The sequence below is a fragment of the Rutidosis leptorrhynchoides genome, chromosome 9, assembly GCF_046630445.1.
Source record: "Rutidosis leptorrhynchoides isolate AG116_Rl617_1_P2 chromosome 9, CSIRO_AGI_Rlap_v1, whole genome shotgun sequence".
Lineage (NCBI taxonomy): Eukaryota > Viridiplantae > Streptophyta > Magnoliopsida > Asterales > Asteraceae > Rutidosis > Rutidosis leptorrhynchoides.
In genome coordinates, this window is record NC_092341.1 from 65,298,733 (window position 1) to 65,324,365 (window position 25,633).

At 37.9% G+C, this 25,633-nt stretch overlaps 1 pseudogene; it reads left to right on the forward strand.

Moving 5' to 3' along the window:
• Positions 1–22,264, forward strand: part of LOC139868127 (protease Do-like 2, chloroplastic) — a 56,832-nt pseudogene extending 34,568 nt beyond the window's left edge.
• The last annotated feature ends 3,369 nt before the right edge of the window (positions 22,265–25,633 follow it).

Below are 25,633 nucleotides of genomic sequence, written 5' to 3' on the forward strand. Positions count from 1 at the left end.
AATTACCATATACACTCGATCGGACACGATGGGCGGGGTATTTATATGTACGAATAATCGTTCATTTAACCGGACACGGGAATGGATTAATAGCCACTAGAATAATTAAAACAGGGGTGAAATTACATTCAAGGGTAATTGGTGTAATTGTTAACAAAGTAGTAAAACCTTGGTTTACACGCAGTCGATAACCTGGTGTATTCATTAAACAAAGTATTAAAACCTTGTTACAATTCGAATCCCCAATTAGTTGGAATATTTAACTTCGGGTATAAGAATAATTTGATGAGGACACTCGCACTTTATATTTATGACTGATGGACTGTTATGGACAAAAACCAGACGGACATATTAAATAATCCAGGACAAAGGACAATTAACCCATGGGCATAAAACTAAAATCAACACGTCAAACATCATGATTACGGAAGTTTAAATAAGCATAATTCTTTTATTTCATATTTAATTTCCTTTATTTTATATTTAATTGCACTTCTAATTATCGCACTTTTATTTATTGTTATTTAATCGCACTTTTAATTATCGTACTTTTTAATTATCGCAATTTTATTTTATCGCATTTTTATTATTCGCAATTTCATTATCGTTATTTACTTTACGCTTTAATTTAAGTCTTGTATTTATTTTATATTTTACATTAGGTTTTAACTGCGACTAAAATCTTAAAATCGACAAACCGGTCATTAAACGGTAAAAACCCCCCTTTATAATAATAATATTACTTATATATATATTTGTATTTTTATAAAAGTAAACTAATATAGCGTTGAGCTTTGTTTAAAGATTTCTCTGTGGAACGAACCGGACTTACTAAAAACTACACTACTGTACGATTAGGTACACTGCCTATAAGTGTTGTAGCAAGGTTTAAGTATATCCATTCTATAAATAAATAAATATCTTGTGTAAAATTGTATCGTATTTAATAGTATTTTCTGATAAAATTTAATAGTATTTTATACCCCTTAGCTTTAACATCAATAGTATACTCAGATATCTTAACCTCTTGATCACATACTCGACTTACTATCACAGGCTTATTATCAACAGTTTCCACTCTAGCGTTAGCCCAGAATTCTCTCTGATGAGAATAATAAGCAGTACATGGCATTGACACCGCAGCAAATATCCTTGAACGCTTCAAGAATTCAATCACAGTCTTGTACTTGCTAGCATTTGGACCTTTGTCATTTAGACACGCCATCAGATTAGAGTTAGGGCTCGCCTTCAACCCTGGAAGACTAGCAGATGTGGGTCCTCCTGATGATTCAGTCTCAGAACTGTGGACAGCTTGTTCTTGATCCATTTGTGCACCTGACATGATTAACAAAAACTGCAAACACAATTCTTAATCAGCGTTAAATTCATGATTAATTAAGTATCACTGATTTATCATCACAGAACATATCACATTAATACGATCACGGTTACATAATCACATGTTCAAAGTTAGATCATTACTGACATAAGATACCGTATCAATGCTAACAGGCTAGCATTATCAAATTACACAATAATCTGAAAATAATCAAACATAAACATAACATCAGAATCAATCATCCCATTATGGGATCCTCTGGCACTAACTTTTCTTCATGTTGAATCACACCAAGTTTCTCAAACAAGTTATACAGTAAAGCTGCATATGGGAATGGTTCTTCTGATTCAAGAAAATCTTTCATCACATGAATGAGAAAGTGTCCCACATTCACTTGAATACCCTCTAGTAGGCAATATAGAAACAAGACTTCAGTACCAGACAGCAAATGATCTCCTTCTCTCCTAAAAGTCACATTTCTTTTGATGATTCTCAAATGTATCTCATGTTGTGGCAAGATATCTTCATCACTAACCTCAACTCTACCAGTATACACTACCTTCTCTGGCTTGCATATCCTAACAATAACATCTGACAATCTGAATCTACTGGGAATCTTTCTGATATCTTTGCTAGGGTACAGTATCTTAACCCCAGTATGAGGAACGTTTAACAGGTTTGAGAATTCCTTTAAAGTCCACCTATACTGTTGATTAAATAGACCCGAGTGTACAAACTTCTTCTTACCATCCTCTAAAGCAACATTGGCGTAAAATTCTCTAAGTAGAGCAGGACAGTAATAATCCCCAATATCTATGAAAGCCTGACACCCAATCTGTTCCCAAGGACTATAAGTCTGTCGAGTCGCAATGACCTTTTGTTCTACTAAGATTGGTCGATATCTAGCTAGGATTCTCCTACGGTCGATGTTGAACATCCATTGACCAACAAATGAGCCACCTGACATTCTAATACAAACTACAAGCACTAGCATTAGATGGGCATCACAGAAATTATCAGAGACCAATCATTCAATTAAAATTAATCAAAATAATCTACCATCGGTCCAACAGAATGACCATCGGTCGATGGTGGAGACCATCGGTCCGATGGTCTAGACCTACGGCAGATGGTCTAACCACATACACACACTGGTCAAATAACGACCTTCGGCCGAGTGACAAGATGTCCGGCCGATCGATGGACACCATCTGTAGCGACCCCGACAAATCGTCAAGTGACGGCGTCGTCTACATGGGTCCCATTACCTGGTCATAAGTCTTTATGACAACGTTTGACCAAAATATGTCGCCTTCATTTCAACATAAAGATTGTTTCCAAAGTTTAAAAGAATTGTTCAACCAAAAGTTAAGTTACAAGGTTATAAGTACAAATGAAATCTAGGCGACACGGTTTAAAGTAAAGTCATAAGACGCTCCATGAAATGCATGTATACTCGACATCCAATGCAAGTATCAAATAATGAGCGGAAGCATGTATCACATATCGTGCAAGACCTGAGAAAAACATAGAAATCTGTCAACGAAAACGTTGGTGAAATCATAGGTTTAGTAAGTATTAAACGTTGTTTTTGAACCACAAGATTTTGTATTTCCATAACGTAGATTATCCAAATCATTTGCATTCCAAAAGTGTTGTTATACGCGAGCACTCAATTATCAAAACTTAACCAACGTTACCCCATCACACAGTGCTAGAACCCACACTAAAACACAAAAATATATTTCATCCGCATAACGGTAGCGAACCGTCCGAATGAGGGTTTGTTAAACCCGTATGGCCACACAATATAAGTTCTCGCTTACACCCTGCAAGTGTAACTAATGATAATCGAATTGAGGCATTTTTGTTCTAACTCGCACGTGGAATGTTTGTTTTCACACTTGTGTTCAAAACATAAAAGTAAGTAGTACAAGATGTAACAAAGTATATGTTTTCTCAGCCCACGATTTAAAAGTATAAAAGTTGTTGAAAAGGTGGGACTATGATCTCACCTTGAGCGCAAGAGTTAATAAAGTACTTCAACGAGTAAACGCGTGCAAAGACAAAGCTAATCTCGACCTAAACAAGTAGGTTGTATCAATAACGATAGTCACGAAGGGTCAAAGTTGTTCAATTAGTCCTATGGCTCGACACGACTCGATTATGTAGCATGTGAAGAAAATTGTCAAGTTTCATGCAAGATACAAGTATAGAATCATGTTAGAAAGATTGCATAATTAATTGGTTAAGTTTGACAAAAAGTCAAACTTGGTCGGGTCAAAGTCAACGAAAAAGTCAACATGTTCGGGTCGGGTCCCGGACTATTTTTCTATGCTAATTATTCATATACAAGTATATTAGAACAAGTTTCATGTGAATCGGAGGTCGGTAGCTAGTCAAACATTTCACGTGAAATGGGACAAAGAGGTCAGAATCTGACCAGGCCAATCCGCGCGCCGCGCGGGGATGGGGCGCGCCGCGCCACCATCTGGGCAGAGAATTCTGGTCAGTTTTTCAAAGTATGCACGAACCAAAATCTTTTCCAACCCAACTCTTGACCCGCAAACACTTATAATGCCTATCATATATCGTTGGAAAGGTATTTTGACGAGGAATACAACTAAGCACTTATGGTCCAACAATAACATCATTTACAATAGCCGAAAACTCATCAAGCGAACAATAAAAGTCCATTTTCAAAGTTTCAAGTTCATCAATTGCATTTTGAGTTTCGGGAAACCAATTCACACATATGATATGCCGTTTTGAAGGTAATGAAGCATACATTACTACTAAACACTAACAATTAACATTCCATGACATTCAAGCATCCAAAAATTCATGTCAAGAACTATCAAACCCTAGTCAAACATCTCAAAATCAATAATCATGTTTTTGAAGTTTTCTTAATCAACCTACACATCAATTTGAAGCTAATGATGCTAGTAACACTTTTAAAACATGCACTTTAACAATCTAACAACATTTGATCATCCAAAATCAAGGATTTAGCAAGCAATTTTCATAATGAACTAGTTACTCCCAAAAACAACAAATCGAGCATACAAATTACATACACGACATCACAATGAGCCATAGACACTAATTAACATACTTTTAAGTCAAGGACACAAATTTAAAGAAAACTAGTGTTTTAGAAATGTTACCCAAATGAGATGAAGTTGGTACCAAAATGAAGAGGGTGAAGAGAGGATCACGAATATGTAATTTATTTTGTTGTAAGCCTCCTAGATCGAATTTAGATGATGATTGAATGAATTTGGAAATTGGGTGTGTTCTTGCTAGAGAGAAAGAGAGAGAGAGGGAGATGGTTGAATGGTGGTGATTGGGGTGGACTAGGTGACCTAGTCAACTAGTTTGCCCCGTGTCAATTTTAGTCCCTCGAGTTTGTAGTCGGGTGCGGAAAATACCTAAACGGAATATTTTAAAACGCGTATTAACGGAAGATATTAAAATCCGATAACGAGAATATTTAGAATGTTAGCTAACGGAGGTTACGAATCTAGATACGAGGAATATTATCTAAAAAGAAAAAGACGGCGTTAAAAATAATTTAACGGAAAAATGCGGGATGTTACATTATCCACACCTCAAAAGAAATTTCGTCCCGAAATTTAGTTGGAAGTAGTAGTCGATATCTCTTACTCGAGACTTAGAGTAGTAACTCTACGAATGAGTGAAGGTACTTTCTTGGACATTCCACGAATCCGGATAGTCGGGGTGTTACGTTGTATTGAGGTTCGATTTCACGATCCATGATTTCAACCAGTTTTCCCATGCAGAGGAGTTTGTCATCAATAGTTGGTGCATCTAGAAGGATTGCACATTCCTGTTCCGCATGACACGTTTCTAAGTTTGTTACACGAAATGTAGGATAAACGGAAACTTAATTGCATCGGAAGTTCTAAACGGTAGGGAGCGGTTCCAATACGCCCCAAGGTTTCAAAAGGTTCAATATTGCAGATATAGCCTTTCTCGATTTCCTAAAATGGATTTCACCTTTCCAAGGTGCGGTTTCTCAATATTACGCGATTACACACTGGGATTTGTGAGGTTTTCATCTAAGTTTGGTATAACTCTTCTGGCAACTACGGGTCATCTCGAGCCCTTCTCGGACTTGAACGATCTCAATTGTTGTTTCTTGATGGAGTTCAGATTCGGTGATTTGCTTGCCACATGCTTTGGTTAAATGAATCGGGGTATGACATTTGCGGTCATATAGGGTTTCGGAGGTGCGGCGTTAGTACACGAATGGTATTATCGCAGTGAGAGGAATCAACTAAAAGCGACCATACAAGTTTGAAACATGTCTTTCCAAGATGTAAATCGTTCGTTTGCTCGGTTCGTTGGTTGTGGGAGATACGCGGTACGTATGTCCAAGTGGGTTTCCAAGGTTTCTTGCAAAACTAGAAGCGATACGAGTATTTTGATCCGAGGTAATTGGCAATGGTACACCGTGTTAGAATAGGATCTCTTAAGATATGTTTGAACAAGTCAGTTAGGGTTCAAAAAAAAAAATGTTCGTTAGGACTATTCACCCTCGTGGCGAATACTAAGGTAATATGAGGAATTTCTCTATCCATGGAGAAATGTTACAAGGAGTTCCCTTAAACGGAAGTGCGAGCGATAAAGATAGGAGTGAAACGAGGACCTAGAATAGGATGAGTTTACATCTCGAGGTTGCCATAACGTGCCTCTAGTTGTCAAAAGTTGAAGTCTGAAAGAGAAACGAGGTAGTACACGTAGTTGTATAGTTCGGGGTTGAACAATAGTTGACCGATTATCAGAAACACAAGGGCGTTAAGTCAAAGAAGAGTGAAGTATCGTTGGATTGTGTGTCATCTTAAATTCCAGTAATATCATACGGTGATGGTGAAATAACAGAGGTAGGTAGTGTGGTACGGGATGACGAGAAAATTGATCGGATCCACAATTTAGTATTCGAATTCTTCGTGCAAAATAACGAATTTTAGTTATGTTGATTTTTGAGTCGAGAGAGTATGCCTTTCGGCGTTCAAGTAGAAATATTTCCATGTTTGAGTTCCATCTGTTGCTATACGATTTTTAACTAGAAATGTTGGTGTGAAGAATCACGCTCAAGGTGCGAACACGGAGAGGTTTAAAGTTTTCCTTAGTGAGTTAACGAGTTTAAAAGTCGTGTAACACGAGAAAAGTCAGAAATGAATCTTCGGTAATAACAGACGAGATCTAAGATTTTTTTACGAATACAAGTCCGAGTTGGTAGAGTTTCCTGATTACATGTGGCTTGATTTCGAGATTGATTGTAATGCCTTGACCATTAACATCATGGTCTAGAAAATTTGACTTCGTTTAACAGAAATTCTCACTCGGAGAATTTGGTATAGAGTTGCTCTTTTCTCAAAGTTCGAGCGTAAGATGATGATGTTGTTCGTTTGCCTTCTTTACTTGAATAAGTTAAGATGTCATCTATAAATATGATAACAGATTTGTCTAGATAAGTTGCATACGTGGTTTAGGAGGTTCATGAATACGGACGGAGTCCTAAATAAATCAAACGGTACTAAGAGGGATTTACAACTAACGTTACGAGCTCGGAAAATGGATTAGGAGACATCGTCTCCCTTAACCCCCGATTGATGATAACCAGAACGGAGGTCGATTTGGAATACACGGGATCCACGCAAATAATCATGAGGTAATGGATACGAGGAAGAGAGTATTGGTTTCCAACCGAAAGTTACTTAGTTCACAATAATCTATACATGAATGTAGGGCAACAATTTCTCCTTAATGAATAGGTTTTGAGTTCCTTAGTTCTATAGGTGTCGAGTCCAATTTCTTAACGCATATCCTCCGATAAAATTTATAGGCACACAATATTTTCCGTCGGTCACTTAAATCGTCTAAGTAGTATCTGGGGGAAAGAGGTGGAATATAAAGAGCACGAGTCAAATCCTTGGTTATAAAACGTCTAGCGGTACTCGAATCGAATAAGTATGAAATATACGGTTTGTTGTGAAGAAACGTACCCGTGACTAGTCCATCATCGTCTCAGGCATCCTAGGTGTCGATGTTGTAAGTTCAACGGCGCGCGTTGGTTTTTGCTTTATTCTTTGGGCATTCATTCCTAAAATGACCCGATTGGCCACATTTGTAGCAAATACTCGGCTTTGGTGCGTCGGGCCCCTTTTGAGTGACGGGGGCGGTACTTCCACAATACTTGGCAATATGACCACTACCTTGACACCGATGGCAAATTAGCTTGCCACATTCACCAAAATGATGCTTGTGGCATTTGTTGCAAAAAGGTCGTGTCCCGGCATAACTTTTCTTGCCGACGGGGGTGAGAGGTTCCTTGGCAAAGTTGTTGTTGTAGTTGCTCGATTGGGGGGCTTCCCATTTTCTTTTGTTGTCACCCGACTCATCCTCGGCTTTAGGTGCCGGCACTTCAATCTCGTCTACCGTTTCGATCAATTGACGGGCCATATTCAGGGCCTCTTGGTGATTACTGGGTTTGGATGACATTACTCCTTGTTTGATGCTCTTGGGAAGACCATCCATGTAAAGTTCAACCCTTAGAGGTTCGGGGGTCACGAGGTTTGGGCACATCAAGGATAGCTCAGAAAATCGTTGATTATATGCCTTTAGGTCATTCCCGACCGCTTTTAAAGTTCTTAGTTCGTGTTCGAGCTTACGGGTCTCTTCGCGCGGGAAGTATTCGGTGATCATCTTTTTCTTTAAGTCGGCCCATGAGAGAGTGTGAGCTTCATCGATACCCACCGACAGCACATATGTATTCCACCATGTGAGGGCGATACCGGCAAAAGTGTGGGTGGAATATTTGACTTTGTCTTGGTCCCGACAACCGCTTATGCTAAAAACGGCTTCTGTTTGCTCAAACCATCGGGTGAGCACAACCGGTCCTCCGGTCCCATCGAAGGTGTGAGGTTTGCACCCCATGAAAGTTTTGTAGGAGCAACCCTCGTTTGAATTACCGGCTCCATGGTTGTTGTGGTTGTGGTTGTTATTGATGTCGGAGGAGATACTAGCCATAGCCGCACCTATGGCGGTGGCTATCATGTGTTGAAAAGCTTGTTCGGAAGTTTCATTACGTGGCCCGCGACGGGGAGGCATTGTTCCTTCAAGACACAAGAATATCGTTGATTAGTATTCTCAATAATACTAATCATGATAGGGAATGATGATGTAGAGAAAATTTTCCTTGACTCGCCTTAAATTCTTTATGTCATAATGTCGGAATGTCCATATGAATCACCGTAATATAATCCCGGAAATTATATTACCCTGATTCTCATGTGCATTTAACATTACCTCATAAAGTCAAGGTGGCGCGTCAACAAAATTTATCAACGTAAGATCAAGATCGAATACGAGTTAGATATGATAGAAGAGTTCGAGTATAGATGCACAAATAGTCAAGTAATTCCTACTTCAGTCTATATGCCGGTTGTAGTCTAGATTCACCTATGTACCCTATGACTCGGGGTGGACACAAATGAACTCTAAATCCCTACAACCAAAGCTCTGATACCACTTGTAGCGACCCCGACAAATTGTCAAGTGACGGCGTCGTCTACATGGGTCCCATTACCTGGTCATAAGTCTTTATGACAACGTTTGACCAAAATATGTCGCCTTCATTTCAACATAAAGATTGTTTCCAAAGTTTAAAAGAATTGTTCAACCAAAAGTTAAGTTACAAGGTTATAAGTACAAATGAAATCTAGGCGACACGGTTTAAAGTAAAGTCATAAGACGCTCCATGAAATGCATGTATACTCGACATCCAATGCAAGTATCAAATAATGAGCGGAAGCATGTATCACATATCGTGCAAGACCTGAGAAAAACATAGAAATCTGTCAACGAAAACGTTGGTGAAATCATAGGTTTAGTAAGTATTAAACGTTGTTTTTGAACCACAAGATTTTGTATTTCCATAACGTAGATTATCCAAATCATTTGCATTCCAAAAGTGTTGTTATACGCGAGCACTCAATTATCAAAACTTAACCAACGTTACCCCATCACACAGTGCTAGAACCCACACTAAAACACAAAAATATATTTCATCCGCATAACGGTAGCGAACCGTCCGAATGAGGGTTTGTTAAACCCGTATGGCCACACAATATAAGTTCTCGCTTACACCCTGCAAGTGTAACTAATGATAATCGAATTGAGGCATTTTTGTTCTAACTCGCACGTGGAATGTTTGTTTTCACACTTGTGTTCAAAACATAAAAGTAAGTAGTACAAGATGTAACAAAGTATATGTTTTCTCAGCCCACGATTTAAAAGTATAAAAGTTGTTGAAAAGGTGGGACTATGATCTCACCTTGAGCGCAAGAGTTAATAAAGTACTTCAACGAGTAAACGCGTGCAAAGACAAAGCTAATCTCGACCTAAACAAGTAGGTTGTATCAATAACGATAGTCACGAAGGGTCAAAGTTGTTCAATTAGTCCTATGGCTCGACACGACTCGATTATGTAGCATGTGAAGAAAATTGTCAAGTTTCATGCAAGATACAAGTATAGAATCATGTTAGAAAGATTGCATAATTAATTGGTTAAGTTTGACAAAAAGTCAAACTTGGTCGGGTCAAAGTCAACGAAAAAGTCAACATGTTCGGGTCGGGTCCCGGACTATTTTTCTATGCTAATTATTCATATACAAGTATATTAGAACAAGTTTCATGTGAATCGGAGGTCGGTAGCTAGTCAAACATTTCACGTGAAATGGGACAAAGAGGTCAGAATCTGACCAGGCCAATCCGCGCGCCGCGCGGGGATGGGGTGCGCCGCGCCACCATCTGGGCAGAGAATTCTGGTCAGTTTTTCAAAGTATGCACGAACCAAAACCTTTTCCAACCCAACTCTTGACCCGCAAACACTTATAATGCCTATCATATATCGTTGGAAAGGTATTTTGACGAGGAATACAACTAAGCACTTATGGTCCAACAATAACATCATTTACAATAGCCGAAAACTCATCAAGCGGACAATAAAAGTCCATTTTCAAAGTTTCAAGTTCATCAATTGCATTTTGAGTTTCGGGAAACCAATTCACACATATGATATGCCGTTTTGAAGGTAATGAAGCATACATTACTACTAAACACTAACAATTAACATTCCATGACATTCAAGCATCCAAAAATTCATGTCAAGAACTATCAAACCCTAGTCAAACATCTCAAAATCAATAATCATGTTTTTGAAGTTTTCTTAATCAACCTACACATCAATTTGAAGCTAATGATGCTAGTAACACTTTTAAAACATGCACTTTAACAATCTAACAACATTTGATCATCCAAAATCAAGGATTTAGCAAGCAATTTTCATAATGAACTAGTTACTCCCAAAAACAACAAATCGAGCATACAAATTACATACACGACATCACAATGAGCCATAGACACTAATTAACATACTTTTAAGTCAAGAACACAAATTTAAAGAAAACTAGTGTTTTAGAAATGTTACCCAAACGAGATGAAGTTGGTACCAAAATGAAGAGGGTGAAGAGAGGATCACGAATATGTAATTTATTTTGTTGTAAGCCTCCTAGATCGAATTTAGATGATGATTGAATGAATTTGGAAATTGGGTGTGTTCTTGCTAGAGAGAAAGAGAGAGAGAGGGAGATGGTTGAATGGTGGTGATTGGGGTGGACTAGGTGACCTAGTCAACTAGTTTGCCCCGTGTCAATTTTAGTCCCTCGAGTTTGTAGTCGGGTGCGGAAAATACCTAAACGGAATATTTTAAAACGCGTATTAACGGAAGATATTAAAATCCGATAACGAGAATATTTAGAATGTTAGCTAACGGAGGTTACGAATCTAGATACGAGGAATATTATCTAAAAAGAAAAAGACGGCGTTAAAAATAATTTAACGGAAAAATGCGGGATGTTACACCATCGGTCGATGGTCAGAGACCCTCGGCCGGAGGTAGTTCATCAGATCTGTGACTCGAAATTGATCAAATCGTCCGATTTGACGTTTCTAGTTCAAATTCCTGTTATAACAGATGCTAAAGGGGCCGTTTATCATACATCAAACATCAATTTCAACAGATCTCAAATAAAACTCATCCGATTTAAAGTTTATACTTCGAACACTAAATCATCTATTACAAACAAACGATTAAGAGTTATGTTACCTTGTTTACGGCGCTAAGATCACAAAGAAAAGATGAATAATAAAAACTGGATCAAAACCTTTCTCCTTAACTTCAGAAAATTAGGGTAAAATCACACAATTTTGGCCAGAGTGACTGACCCGTTCGTCGCTGGTCCTTTTATACCCTGTCAGTGACCATCGGCCGATGGTCAAGTCCGTCGGTCCGATGGTCTTGACACTCGGGCGAGGGTCTGAGTCCATCGGCCGGATGTAAAGACTGTCGGCCGGTGGTCTGACATTTGAAAACTTTTAAAACTTAACACTTTTCAATATCAGACTTTTACCCATTTACACTAACTCCCCCTGGGACTGATCTCCACAATAAAAAACATCACGCTTTGTTCCTTTAAGCTCAAAACAACTTATATTCAAAACAATAAGAAACCTAAGGTTCCTTTCACAGTAAACCTTACCCAGAACTGAGTTGTGGACTTAAAAGATGAAATATAAATGCACATGCAACTAACACATGAATGCAAACTAATTCAGAAATGCATGCTCATGCAAATACACAAAGCAAATAACTGTACAAGATCAAGTGTATCATGATCAGCAATATAATAACAGATATAATCAGTAACATTTAACCTTTTAGATCTGTGGATAATAAACCTTTAACATCAGTTTCATAAAGCATTAACATTAACAAATTCATGATGTTATCAGCATAGGAACAAATAATACTGCTTATCATCAGTCACACTTCCAGAAGAATAACATATCTTTTTGTGAGTTGGCATATAAAATTGATTGAATCTTTTTGATTCGGGGATCAGAACTGAACTATATTGACATGTTATTCCATAGTTCATTCACGAACTTATTCATTAAAGCATATACAGAACAACCTTCAAATATATCAATAAACATTCATCAACTTTCACCCTAGACTTCGATGATCACGTTAGATTAATTACTTTAACATTTTTCAATGTCAGATTTACATCACAAAGTCAGTCCTCGTTTGAGATCGCACGATTTCTCGGGTAGAACAATTGAGCACAAACCTGTTGACGCTGTCCTCTTATCACATCAATGTACTTTCGATTCTATTGAACAGAACCATCTCACGATGTTTCTAGCAACCCTGTCAGCCTTTGGCTTCTACCTTAAACTTATACCTTTCGTTTCAGATAACATTGTTAATCTCAAATTTATTGCATACTCTGTTAAGGACGCATACCGGCCGCTATAAACCCCATACTTAAACGGAAATAGTATGATGTATGGTGTTGGATGGATGGAAGTGATATATATATTTGAGTGATGGAACGCTAAGATACCTTCCAGAAGATATTCCCTCTATCCAGGTCAATAGGCACAATCCCATATCACAGACAAAAGATGTAAAGTTCACTAATTGAGATGTGAACTAAATGATTTAAGTTCTCTATATCTGATGATCTGATAAATTCTCCCCCTCGGATGTAGATAACGAAATCGTTCAAATAAGTCTCCGATTGGAATGTATGTTGTCTCAAACATTGATAACCGAGGAATCTCTGAAACTCTGTTCAATTCTTGATCCATGATTCTCTTGCAGCTATGTAGTGCATCATGTTATTTACAAATTGAAATAAATACATAAATAAACATAAACAATCCATAACTTGCAATTTTTTTTATTTTTTTTTTTTTGGATTTTCTGATGTTGCATTTTCTCCTTACAATACATAAACAAAATAAATAAATAAATGATTACAACTAAACATGATGATGACGCACCACTGTCTTTGACATTTGTTATAACTGCACGGAAAACCAATCTTCGTATGTGGAAATCTAGAACCCGATGATGTTGCCTTTTAAAAATCATTCTGTGTCTGTGATACAAAACTGCACTTCTCAACCCTTTTAGAGAAAACACCTCCCTTTGGGTACCCGATATGTATGTTGTTGGATTTCGGTCCAAGTAATAAAGGTAAATAGAAACAAGTATGCATCCTAGACAAAATATGCTCACCTTGGGGACTCACAAAATTATCCTTTTGCTACCGAGTATAAATCGTAGTAGGGGAGACCTCAACCGTCTGTCGAGTTTCTGTTCAATCATTTCTCGGTACATATTCAGTGATAAGTAGGTGACTACCCTCAACCGCTGTAAACCTTTCCACGATTTCCTCATCATGATATTTACGCGTTATTAGTGTGATCATCTCTATCTAGAATTAGATCAATAAAGTTTACCAACATATTATCAATCATCCTGTATTACTTGTTTTTCACAACTTACATGTCAGTTCAGTATTGCAATCACTTCCCCACAAACATAACAAGCAACTCATTTTCTGATTTTTCACTTTTTATGGATTTTCTATTTTTCTAATTTTTATTTGTTTTTCTGGTTTTTCAATTTTTATGGCTTTTTGATTTTCTCTGTACAAAAGCATAAAACTATCTAAAAACATAAGCAAACATGCAAATTTCAGTAAAAACTAATCTATCATGCAAACGAAAAATGCAAATGATCTAGAAGCTATCATGCAAAACTATTCAAACTCTACAAGCAGTTTCTAACCATTCACAACTCAGTCTCAGGCTTAGATTCCTCTGTGTCAGGAACCTCAGTTTCAGGAATTTCAGTTTCAGGAACTACATCTTGAAGCAACTTAACACCTATCTCATTTAATAGAAATTCAAAACGTGGTTTATCAAAAGCTTTTGTGAAGAGATCAGCCCTTTGGGCTGTAGTGTCAATTTGCACTACATCAATTAACTTTTTCTCATATCAATCTCTAATGAAATGGTATTTAATCCCTTTATGTTTCGTTTTAGAGTGATTTACGGGATTCTTAGTGACAGCTATGGCAGCAGTATTATCAACATAAATAGGAGTGTTAGAGATTTTCAAACCGTAGTCACGTAGTTGCTGTTGTATCCAGATAACCTGTGATGTACAGCTGGCCGCGGCAATATATTCTGCTTCACAAGTGGACTGAGCCACTGATGTCTGCTTCTTACACTACCAGGTTACTAGTTTGCTACCAAGAAATTGACACCCTCCTGATGTTGACTTGAAATCTTTCTTGCAACCTCCATAGTCTGAATCACTGTACGCTGTGAGATCAAAACCATCCTCACACGGATACCATAACCCTAAGCTGGGAGTATCTTTTAGATACCTCAGAATCTTCTTGACCACTAACATATGATGAACATTAGGGTTTGCCTGATAACGAGCACACAGGCACACCGCAAACATTATATCTGGTCTAGAAGCAGTTAGGTACATTAGAGAACCTATGATAGCCCTGTACAAAGTAGGGTCCACTGGAGCACCCTCCTTATCTGGTGAAATCCCATGATTAACCGACAACGGAGTCTTAGCTGGTCTCTCTGTATCTACCTGAAAGCGCTTAAGGATATCAGCAACATACTTCGTCTGATGTAAGAAGATGCCTTTATCCGTTTGAGCTACCTGCAAACCTAAGAAAAACTTAATAGTTCCCATGGAACTCATCTTAAACTTCCGTTGCATAACCTTCTCGAACTCATCAACCATACTCTGATCTGTAGACCCGAAAATAATATCATCAACATAGACCTGCACTAACATAAGATGTTGTCCTTTCTTCTTGATGAAAAGTGTCTGATCAATGACACCTCTCCGAAAACCATTTTCAAGCATGTAGTTGGACAACGTTGCATACCAAGCTCTAGGAGCTTGGTGTAGACCATATAGCGCCTTTTCTAGTCGATACACCTTTTCTGGGAAATGCGGATCCTCAAAACCAGGCGGTTGTTCAACAAACACTTTCTCGTTTATCTCACCATACAAAAACGCACTCTTCACATCCATTTGATAAACTTTGAAACCCATATAGGATGCGAAGGACAAGAAAATCCTGATAGCCTCCAGTCTCGCAACTGGAGCAAAAACCTCATCATAGTCAATTTCCGGGATTTGCTGATATCCCTTAACCACCAATCTAGCTTTATTTCGAATCACTATACCCTGCTCATCTTTCTTATTCTTCAAAACCCAACGAAGACCATAGGGTACACAACCATGCGGTGGATTGACTAACCTCCAAACCTTAAGATGTTTAAATTGCAACAGCTCTTCCTGCATAGCACTTACCCACTCATCGTACTTTAAAGCTTCGTATACATCTTCCGGCTCGATTTGACACACATAACACGAGTGGGCATGAACAAACACTCTCCCTGTCTTGTTCAATGATGAATAAAAAGTTGTCACCAAATTCGCACTTTCACTTTGAACATCTTCAACTGCAGTCATATTTTCAGTAACCGCGGGAACCTCGGATGTAGAGATAACTCCTGACGTGGATGCCCCAGATGTAGTAGTTTGAGGAGGATTGACACTAGGCCGTCCTCTTGTATCCACATAATAGTCTGCCAGACGCTTTGGTGGCAGAATAACACGATTCGATCTCCGTACACCTCCTGCATCTGCTATCTGTTCTGGATCAGTCACAGTAGATGGTTGGTTATATAGAGGATTCAGATGTCTCTCTGTCAATACTGTACGTTCCACATCATCATCTAACTCACTATCTTCATCTGTATCAACTACCCCGTCCTCATTAGACTCAAGATTACCTTGAACACTTTGTGGACTTGGTTGCACGCTAGAAACCAGATTCTGAACCTGCGTAGGAATAGTGATAACATTTTCTGAAGAATTCCGAGAATCAAACAATATCTGAGTCAGAAGTTCTTCCTCTGTAGCACCTGGTGGAAGATTGAATGAATCAAAAAGCTTATCATACTCAAACTGCCATGCATAACCTTTACTGACACGAGGCGGTGCATTGCGCTGAATATCAACTTCAAACTGTTCTTCCAGACGTTTTGTCTCATTGTTGTACACCCGCTTGTTCGGATTCCCGTAACCCAAGAAGATACCAGAAACAACCTTTGAATTAAATTTTCCTCCAGCATCACGTACCAAAATAGTACAAGGTGCGCCAAAGGGTTCGAAATGTTTAATATTAGGTTTTCTCTTATGCAGCAGCTCGTAACAAGTTTTACCATGACGCTTCACCACGAGAACTCTGTTCATAACATAACACGCTGTACTCACTGCTTCACCCCAGAAGGCAATCGGAAGACATGAATCAGCTAACATTGTTCTTGCGGTCTCAATCAAAGTCCTGTTCTTTCTCTCAGCAACACCATTTGACTGTGGTGTATAAGCAGGACTGAACTACTGTTGTATCCCCTTTTCGTTACAAAACTGCAGCATCTGATTGTTCTTAAACTCCGTACCATTATCAGTACGAATCTTTCTCACTTTCAATTTATATAAACTTTCGAGCTTTAGAATCAGCACCTTAATATGCTCAAAAGTATCCGACTTATTCTTCAACATCACCACCCAAGAAAAACGTGAATATTCATCAGTAACTACCAAGCAATAGGATTCTCCTGTGAGAGTTTTACAGTTGACTGGACCAAAGAGATCCATATGCAACAGCTCCAAAGGAATGTTAACAGAATGATGCTTTTTGGTAGCATGTGACTTTTTCGTTTGTTTCCCCTGTTTACATGGAAGACACACATCAGGAATATGAAAACTTTTAAGATTAACACCCTCAACTAATCCATTGTGGACTAGATTATTCATCTTCCTCAGACTCAAATGACCCATACGCTTGTGCCATATGATAGACTCTTGTTCAGTAGCTTTAGAAATGAAAGCCTGATGGCCAGTAGCTTCCTTTACATGAGCCTTACGCATGTCAAGGATATAGAGATCCTTGCATCTGGGAGCAGTCATCAAAATCATGTCTTCCGGAATAACAAATTCTTTCTTCAAAATATAGCATTGTTTATCATCAAATGCTACTGTATACTTCTTGTCAGCAACCTGAGAGACTGAAAGCAGATTGTTTGACATCTGCTCCACAAAATTAACCTTATCAAAGCTGACATTTTCATTCGCGATTACACCTTGAGCAGTAATAAACCCTCCTTCACTACCAGCAAAAGAAACCGGTCCACCATCCACTGTTTTCACATTAGAAAGTAAGGACAAGTTCCCTGTCATGTGCCTGGACGCCCCACTATCAACAATCCATGTACTGCAGCGTGGATTGTAGGCGACCTGCACATTAAAGTAAGAGGATTAGTTAGAAAGGGCAACCCATGCCCTAATGGCAGTGGGTTTCCCGTCAATGCCAACAACTGGCAATTCCACCCATTATCCCTTGGATCCCGAAGGACCTGCAGGACGTTGAACACCCTTCACCTCAGATTTTGGTCTCCAAACTGTATTTTTAGGCAATGGTTTTCTATAATAATCGTTAGTTTGAAAAACCTTTGAATCAATTACTTTCACATTTGAATTGTGCACAGGAGAAGATGATCTTCTATAAAAAGAACGATTTGGGTTGAGATCAATCTTCCTGCGGGGTGTCTGTCTAATGGGTCCACAATCCACAGCCCTGTGTCCCAGCCTCCCACATTTGAAACAGTTAACATTATCAAAATCATTAACGTTAAACAACCTGCGTCTAATCGGTGAAAACTGTCTCCTAGGCTGTTCAGTACGTTGTCTAATCGTAGGGGGTGTCAAAACCTGTTTTTCAACAGTCTAACGCCGACTAGGCGGAACATACTTGGACACTTTCTCAGAATTAGAACTCCCACCTTTAGGTGGTTGTTCTACCTTAGGAACACTAACCTGCTGTTTTCCTGAATTATTTTCTTTAACAAACTTAATAGGAGTAGACAAAGTGGTCTTTTTCTTACTCTGTTTGGGCCTTTCTACACTCTTTGTCGGCGTCGTAAGACTCTCACTCCTATTCTCACTGTGTTTTGGATTCTTAAGAATCGTAACTGGCTTAGTCACTGGCACAAATGGTTTGCTATCTTTCTCAGTGTCTATGTCAGTATCAGACTCAGTCTCATAAACAACCTCTGTAGGGTTCTTAGAATCAACAACCTTACTAGCACTAACTACTGGGGTCTCCTTAGGTTTACCATATGGTGGTTCCACCACTGGTTCCTTAAACTTCTCTACGGGCTTATTAACATACTCACCCATAAGAGGTGGTGCAACCTCAGAATATCCCAGACCCTCCCGTTTAGGATGATTAAAAGTCTGAGTCACATACGACATCCTCTGCCAGTTATCTATTCTAGCTTTCTCAGACTCATATTTTAACTTAAAAGAATCCTTTTCAGCCTTAAGAGTCTCTATTTGCCCCAAATACATTGTGATCACCTTTTCATCATCTCTAATGGTTGATTTCATGTGACCTATTTGGTTTTCTAGAGACTTAATCACCTCAACATATTCTTTCTGTTTGTTAAGGTAGAAAAGGGCATCTTCATAGTTCTTCTTGTTGGTCTGATTTTCTAAGCTTAGGTTCTTAAGGTCAGTCCTAAGTTTAGGGCAGGTCTCACAAGTAACAGGTATTTCACTTAGCTTAGAAATAACGCATTCAAGTCTTTCAATTTCCTGTTCATAACCAAAACAATAAGCACATTTAGAAATTGAATCAGTACATACCTTATCGTTACTGGAAGTATGAGCCATAAAAGCATAGTTATTCCTTCCATCCTGTGATTCTGCATCTGACTCTGATTCGTACTCCGAACTTGTGCTGTCCGAATAATCAGCTTCATAACCTTCCTTACCCTCACTATTATCTGAACTAACTTGACTTTGAACCGTCACAACTTTCTTATCACCACTCACAAAATCACGGTTGAGCAAATGACCCAACTCTTCTCTGAACCAAGTACCCTCATGACAACTTTTACCTTCTTCTTCATCGGATGGATCAGTAGTAAACTCAATGTCTGACAAATCCTTGGCTTTCTGGAACTTATCATACAGCTGTTCCTTAACCCTATTTCTGAAACACCATTTCATAAGCTCCTCAGCTCTCTTTAACCTTGCATCACACTTGCACATGTAGCATGTGCAGTTTGGATTATCTTTACCCTTACAACCTGCTCTTCTTCGAACTACTCTTTCTTCCTCAATTTCAGCCGGACTCTTTCCCACAAATACAACATTAGCTTTCTGAGCATCAACTGGAATAGACCAGTCACAAACTTCATCAGGATATATTGTGGAACCAGTTAAGGCTTTAGGTTGAGCAGAACCAGATGATTCCTTCTCAACAATGACGTGTTGGGGAGTCACTGAGATGGTTGTACTAAGAAAAGGATCATGATAACTAGCCTTTGGTGGTCTAGTACAAGTCTTCTTGAAGTGACCAAGTTCATCACAGTTGTAACATCTAACCTTCGCCATGTCAAAACCAAACTTAGAATCCCTGTTTAAACTCAAAGATCGTTGACCAGTTCTCTTTAAATACTTCCTTGCACGCCTAACAATGCTACCCATACAGTACAGAATGTCCATCCTCTCTAGCTCATCTTCATCGATCTGATCATAATCTTCATTCTCGATATGATTGTTAAGAACCTGTCCACTAATCATATCGTTGTAAGAGTTAACAACGATAGCAGCTAAAGCCATGTCCTCCTGAATGGACTCAATAGATCTTTTCCTGATATTGTTAGTTTGAAACATAGGACTCTGAGTCTGAGTCTGAGGTGGAATCTGAGTCTGCTGAGTCGGAACGTCCTCAATCATCTTAATTGTAGGGTTCTGTATTTTGGCATTAAAGTAACCAGATTGTGACTTTGGTGCAGATATCTGATTTGCATTTGCTGTGATGTACGCTGTCTGCAATGGAGCATGACCAGAAGAAGAAGCACTAGATGTGACATTGGCTGCTACAGTACCAAGCCTTTTCCTTTTGGCCTCAACCTGAATATCCTTCTCCATTAACTTTGAAGTAAATGCAGTCAATGTCAAAGGACGTCCAGAAGCAACATATAGGTTTTGGATCTTCTCTACTTCATAATCCCACTTCTCAGGAAGACCAAGTGCCAACACTTTTATTGCCTTATCATCTTTTACCTCAATCCCATAATCCGTCATCTCGGCAACCAATAACCTGTACCTTTCTAAAGTCTGGCTCAAAGTTTCTGTTGGAAGGGCTGCAAACACCTTCCACTCATCCTTCAACACTTTACCTTTAGTTGCTTTATAAGTAGCAGTACCCTCAGTTGCGGACACAATAGCCTGCCAAAGAGTATAGCACGTCTTATAACGGTTCTTAAACTGACCGAAGATTTCCTTAGACAAGGCTTGCGTTAACTGAACATAACACCGACACTCAAGATTATACCCTTCGCGTTCTGCGGGATCAAAATCATGAGTTTCTTTAGGTTCACCGTCAGCCCCTGATGGCCAAACAAAAGGAGTCTCAATACACTCCCAAAGTCGAGAATCTTGTCCATTAAGGTAAATCACAAACCTAACTTTCCATTCTAAAAAGTCTTTTAAGTTTTCAAGCCTCGGAACTTTATTGTTAGATCCTGATTCACTTTCGCTTAATAATAGTCTTTGAATTCCGGGTGCAATAACAAGTGCACTGTATTCGTTTGTTAATTTCTCGTTTGTATCAGACATTATTAACTGATTAAGTGATTAATTATGGATTAATTAAATTATTCTGGATTAAAAGAGGATCGGCCGATGGACTGAGACGATCGGTCGGAGGACTGAGACAATCGGTCGATGGTCTAAGGACGAACGGTCGATGGTCTAGACAAACGGTTCAAGGTTATCACAAACTGTCCTCCGGTTCAACTTAAGACGATCGGTCGAGTGTGAGTGACTATCGGTCGAAGGTCAAGACACTCGGTCGATGGTCAATGGGTAGTTCTTACGTATCTGGGCAGAAAAAAAACTAGGGTTTTTGGCCAAAACTCAAATTTTGATTGATTCTAACGTTCTGGACTCAAACAAAACCGATGAAAACTTCACAAAAACACCTTTGAACACAAAAACACTCGAAAACACTGGATTTAAACGTAAAAGTTCCAACCTTTTAATTGAAACCCGTTTTGACACAAACCCTAATCACAAAAATCAAAAATTCGACTCAAAAACGTATGGATCAGCAACACAAGGCTCTGATACCACTTTGTAGATGTAGTTTGGACCTTAGATCATACGTTGTATCTAGATTAATGGCGGAAACACTAATTAGAATGAGTCGAATACGTATTAGACTAACGGGATCGAATTAACCAATGAATAATTGATAGAATCGATGCCTAAGACTGTGTATTCGGTTGGTAAGGGTTTTGGGACGATTAGCAGCAAGTAATACGACGGCCTAAGGGTTTATGGTGTGTAACCTAACACAAAACCACGAAACCCGTATTTATACTAAATACAGCGACCATCGGTCGGTGGTCGGGGACCTTCGGCCGATGGTGACAGTCCCTCGACCGATGGTCTCTACCATCGGTCGATGGTCTTGAGCAGCCAACCGACTGCTTGACCTATTCACGACATTATACTAAGCATCATAAACACAAAGTATAAGTGTCCACGTACATATATGACTGAAATATCAAGTACATAACAAATAGAACAATAAACGTAATAGAACTCGGGATTTATGCACCAACAGATTCTTTATTCACATTTGCTGCATATAATCTTCTCATAGGAAAGGTAAATACTCCATTAATTATCCAATCTTTTGTTTTTGGGATCGTGATGCAATGATTTAATGCTTCAGGTTCACTGGTGACATAGCAGAGGTTGGTATCATTAGAGCAGGGGTTTTCATGAAAGTTCAAACTGTTATGAATCCGAGAGTACATTTTAGTAAGCAGATATCACTATCACTATTCTAATAATATTAATTCTAATAATATTAGTTGTATAATGGATAATTTTTATTTAAAAAAAATGGTCCAAAAAAGTGTCCGTTCCTAGTGTGAACCTTTGGAATCCCATCACATGCTAATATGAAATTTTTTGGTTAACTTAATTCATTATTTGTTGGATGTGAAGTAGGATTTAAACAATTAAAACAAGGAAACATGGTTGGTGAAACAAATAAATTGAATGTGTTCAAACGTAAGCACATACTTCATAACATGAGAATTGAGGTCGAGCACTTTGAAATTGCTGAAAATGTGTTGTCACATTTAATGACATAATGTCACCATTGGGTGACATCTAAATTTGGTTCTCACATTAGTTTCACAATTGGACTTCGAGGATTATTAATTGTATTAGGATTATGACTCTGTATTCGTATTAGATTCGTGGTTCTTTTTTGCATTATAAATACTCTCTATGTAACCCATAACTTGTATCACAAAATTAATAAGAATTTTTTTTTTGGTTGGCCGTGGATTTTCCAATAGCAATATTGGATATAACCACGTTATATTCTCGTGTTATTTTCGTTCTTACAATTTATTTTCTTTGTTCACTTAGATTATCAGTTTATTGTTCGCGAGTTGATAAGTTGGGTTTATCAAGTTCTTGTTGGGGGTCACTAAAATTCCTAACATTATTGTTTGATATGGTTACACCATACGCAATTTTATCATATGTCATAATATGCTAATATGAAAATAAATGGTTTAAACTTATTTGTTTTTTAGGGTGAACCTTTGGAATCACATGCTAATATAGAAACTTCTGGTTAGCCTAATTCTTTTTTGTATGACATGGTTACACTACAGATACCTTATCGTATTGAGGGGATCAACCATCATATTTGATAGTAGCTGGTTTTGTTTTTACTCCCCTGTTAGGACCTCTTATAAAGTATGCATTTTCTTAATTACTCTTAATGATATTATATCAAATATTTTTATTTTTTTCTAATGCTTTTGTTCTTTATATTTTTGTGCACAGCAAGAAAGATTATAACAGCGAGGAAGAAGAAGATAGCGAGGAAGACGAAGACAACATATGGGTAAATGTGAATATCTCTAAACTTGTATTCATGCAGTCATATATTTCTTTTTCTTTTTTTTTTTTTAGTTTTGGTTTAGAAGTTAATTTGGTTATCTTTTTGTTTATTTGTTACAGTTATAACTATTGAAAAAAGAACGCTATTCCATGGCAAGGTTTAAAGGCGAACAGATTGTGATCTTATCACAGGTATGCATGTATCTTCATGTAACGATCTTAAACCGGACCCTAGAACAGGGTATGAAACAACAATTTTGAATAAGCTTTCTTCGACACACAGATTATCCCAAACCGAACCCAGAACAGGGTATGAAACCCAGAAAGCAGAGTAACTACGATAAAGAATCTAAAATTCTACAAGAAACCAAAAAAAGAACCTAAAAAGTATTAAGATTATATTAGTGGATATATTTTCAAAGTTGTCATTGAATATGATAATAACAATATATAATCATTTCATTTTTAGTAATATAGCAATATATATGTATTTCCTTTCTTGCATTAGATTTCTATTAGAATACAGTCAACTTAAATACAGGTATTACAAAATGAAGTGAATGTTGGATATGAGGATTTGAGCAACAGACAGGCAAGTATCGATTTTTTATCAACATTTTAATGTTTTATTATCATTATCACTGTCGCTGTTCTGATTTGTTCTATATATCTTTTCTAGTTTATTATACTAAGAAACGTTAATAATCTTTGCAAATTGATTTGATAGGTTCTGAAGCTTAATGGAACCCGAATAAATAACATTTACCATCTTGCTCATCTTGTTGATTGTGAGTTCACACTCACACCCTATAATCTCCTTTAAAAAATATGGCAATTTAACTCATATTGTTAGAATGGGTTGGTTTGAGTTGTATCTTTGCTTCTAACGGGTCAAATGGATGACAATACAAACGTAATTGACAGTCGTAATGCCTAAGGTGACTGGGTTTTTTTATAAATACTTGCAAGTTGCAATATTTTTTTAAAATCACTTCTAAATATCTTGTACAGTATTTTAGTAAAACATATGTTAACATAAGTTTCTCTTGAATTTAAAAATAACATACTAAAACATGTTTGCAAGAAAGAATCCCATTCTTTACTGGACCTAAACCGGTTACCCAATTACCCAAACCGCCCATTTTTCCACCTCATGTAAAATCTCTGGTGATCCTATTCATAAGTTGTTGTGTTTTCAACAGCATGCAAGGACAAATACTTCGTTTTTAAATTCAAAGACGGTTATGTTGCTGTTTTAGAGAGAAAAGCTTCATTAGCTGCATCATCCTGCATTCTTAATGATTATGGCGTACCATCGGAGAGATCTTCGGATCTTTTAGATCCATATGTTGACCCGATTGAAGAAAATAAAGTAATCAAACTGCATGATCTTGGTTTTACTCCAGTCACTAAATCAAATCTTGAATTTGACGGGCTTCAATGGGTTTGATTTCTCTTCGTGACCCATATGTAAGTCTTGATCCACAATAGATCATTTGCAGCCATCTTTGTTACTTGGCTAATTTTGTTAACTAGTAGGCAAGCTAATTAATACCTTAATTGGTAGTTTTGTTAACCAGATCATCAACTTGGCTAATACGAAATCTTGTACGTTTGATGTTTATTAATGCTAGACTAGACAAGCAGCATGTTACTTGGCTAATATGAGTGTTTGATAAAATTAATTTGTACTTAGTTAATAGTTGATAACTAGGCCACGTGAAGGACGTGGTGTATCATACAAGCAGCGTGTATGTCGAGTTACATTGTACCGTTTTTTCTCCATTGTTGTCGATCGGTCCCTTATGATTGGCTAGCGACTAGCCTTTAACCACTCTATCAAGATCTTTATCTCGATCAGGGGACTTAAGTGGTTAAAATCCATTCCTCACAACACACGGGTATTTATTTGAAATTTGAACTTTTACGCACCATAATAAACTGACTTAACGAAGTCAAAGGCGGTCAACAAAATATATTATGTGACCCTGGTCACAAAGCGAATCTAACAATCCGACTACTAATTAATAAACATAAAATAAAAAACATTATTTCTAACGGATAGTACAACTAGGGGCACAAAAGTAAACTTACATCTAGGCTCCAGAAGAGGAGGTTAGTCATGGTAACCAGACCGGAAATCTAGTTAAAGTCGTTGATCTCGAAACCTCTTTATTGCACTCAATTGATATTCACTCTTCTTTGGTGAAAATTTTCTTGATCATAAACTATGGTGAAACCAAGGTTTTGAGAACGAAGGAGAGGACCAAACTATAAAAGGAAAGTAACAACTA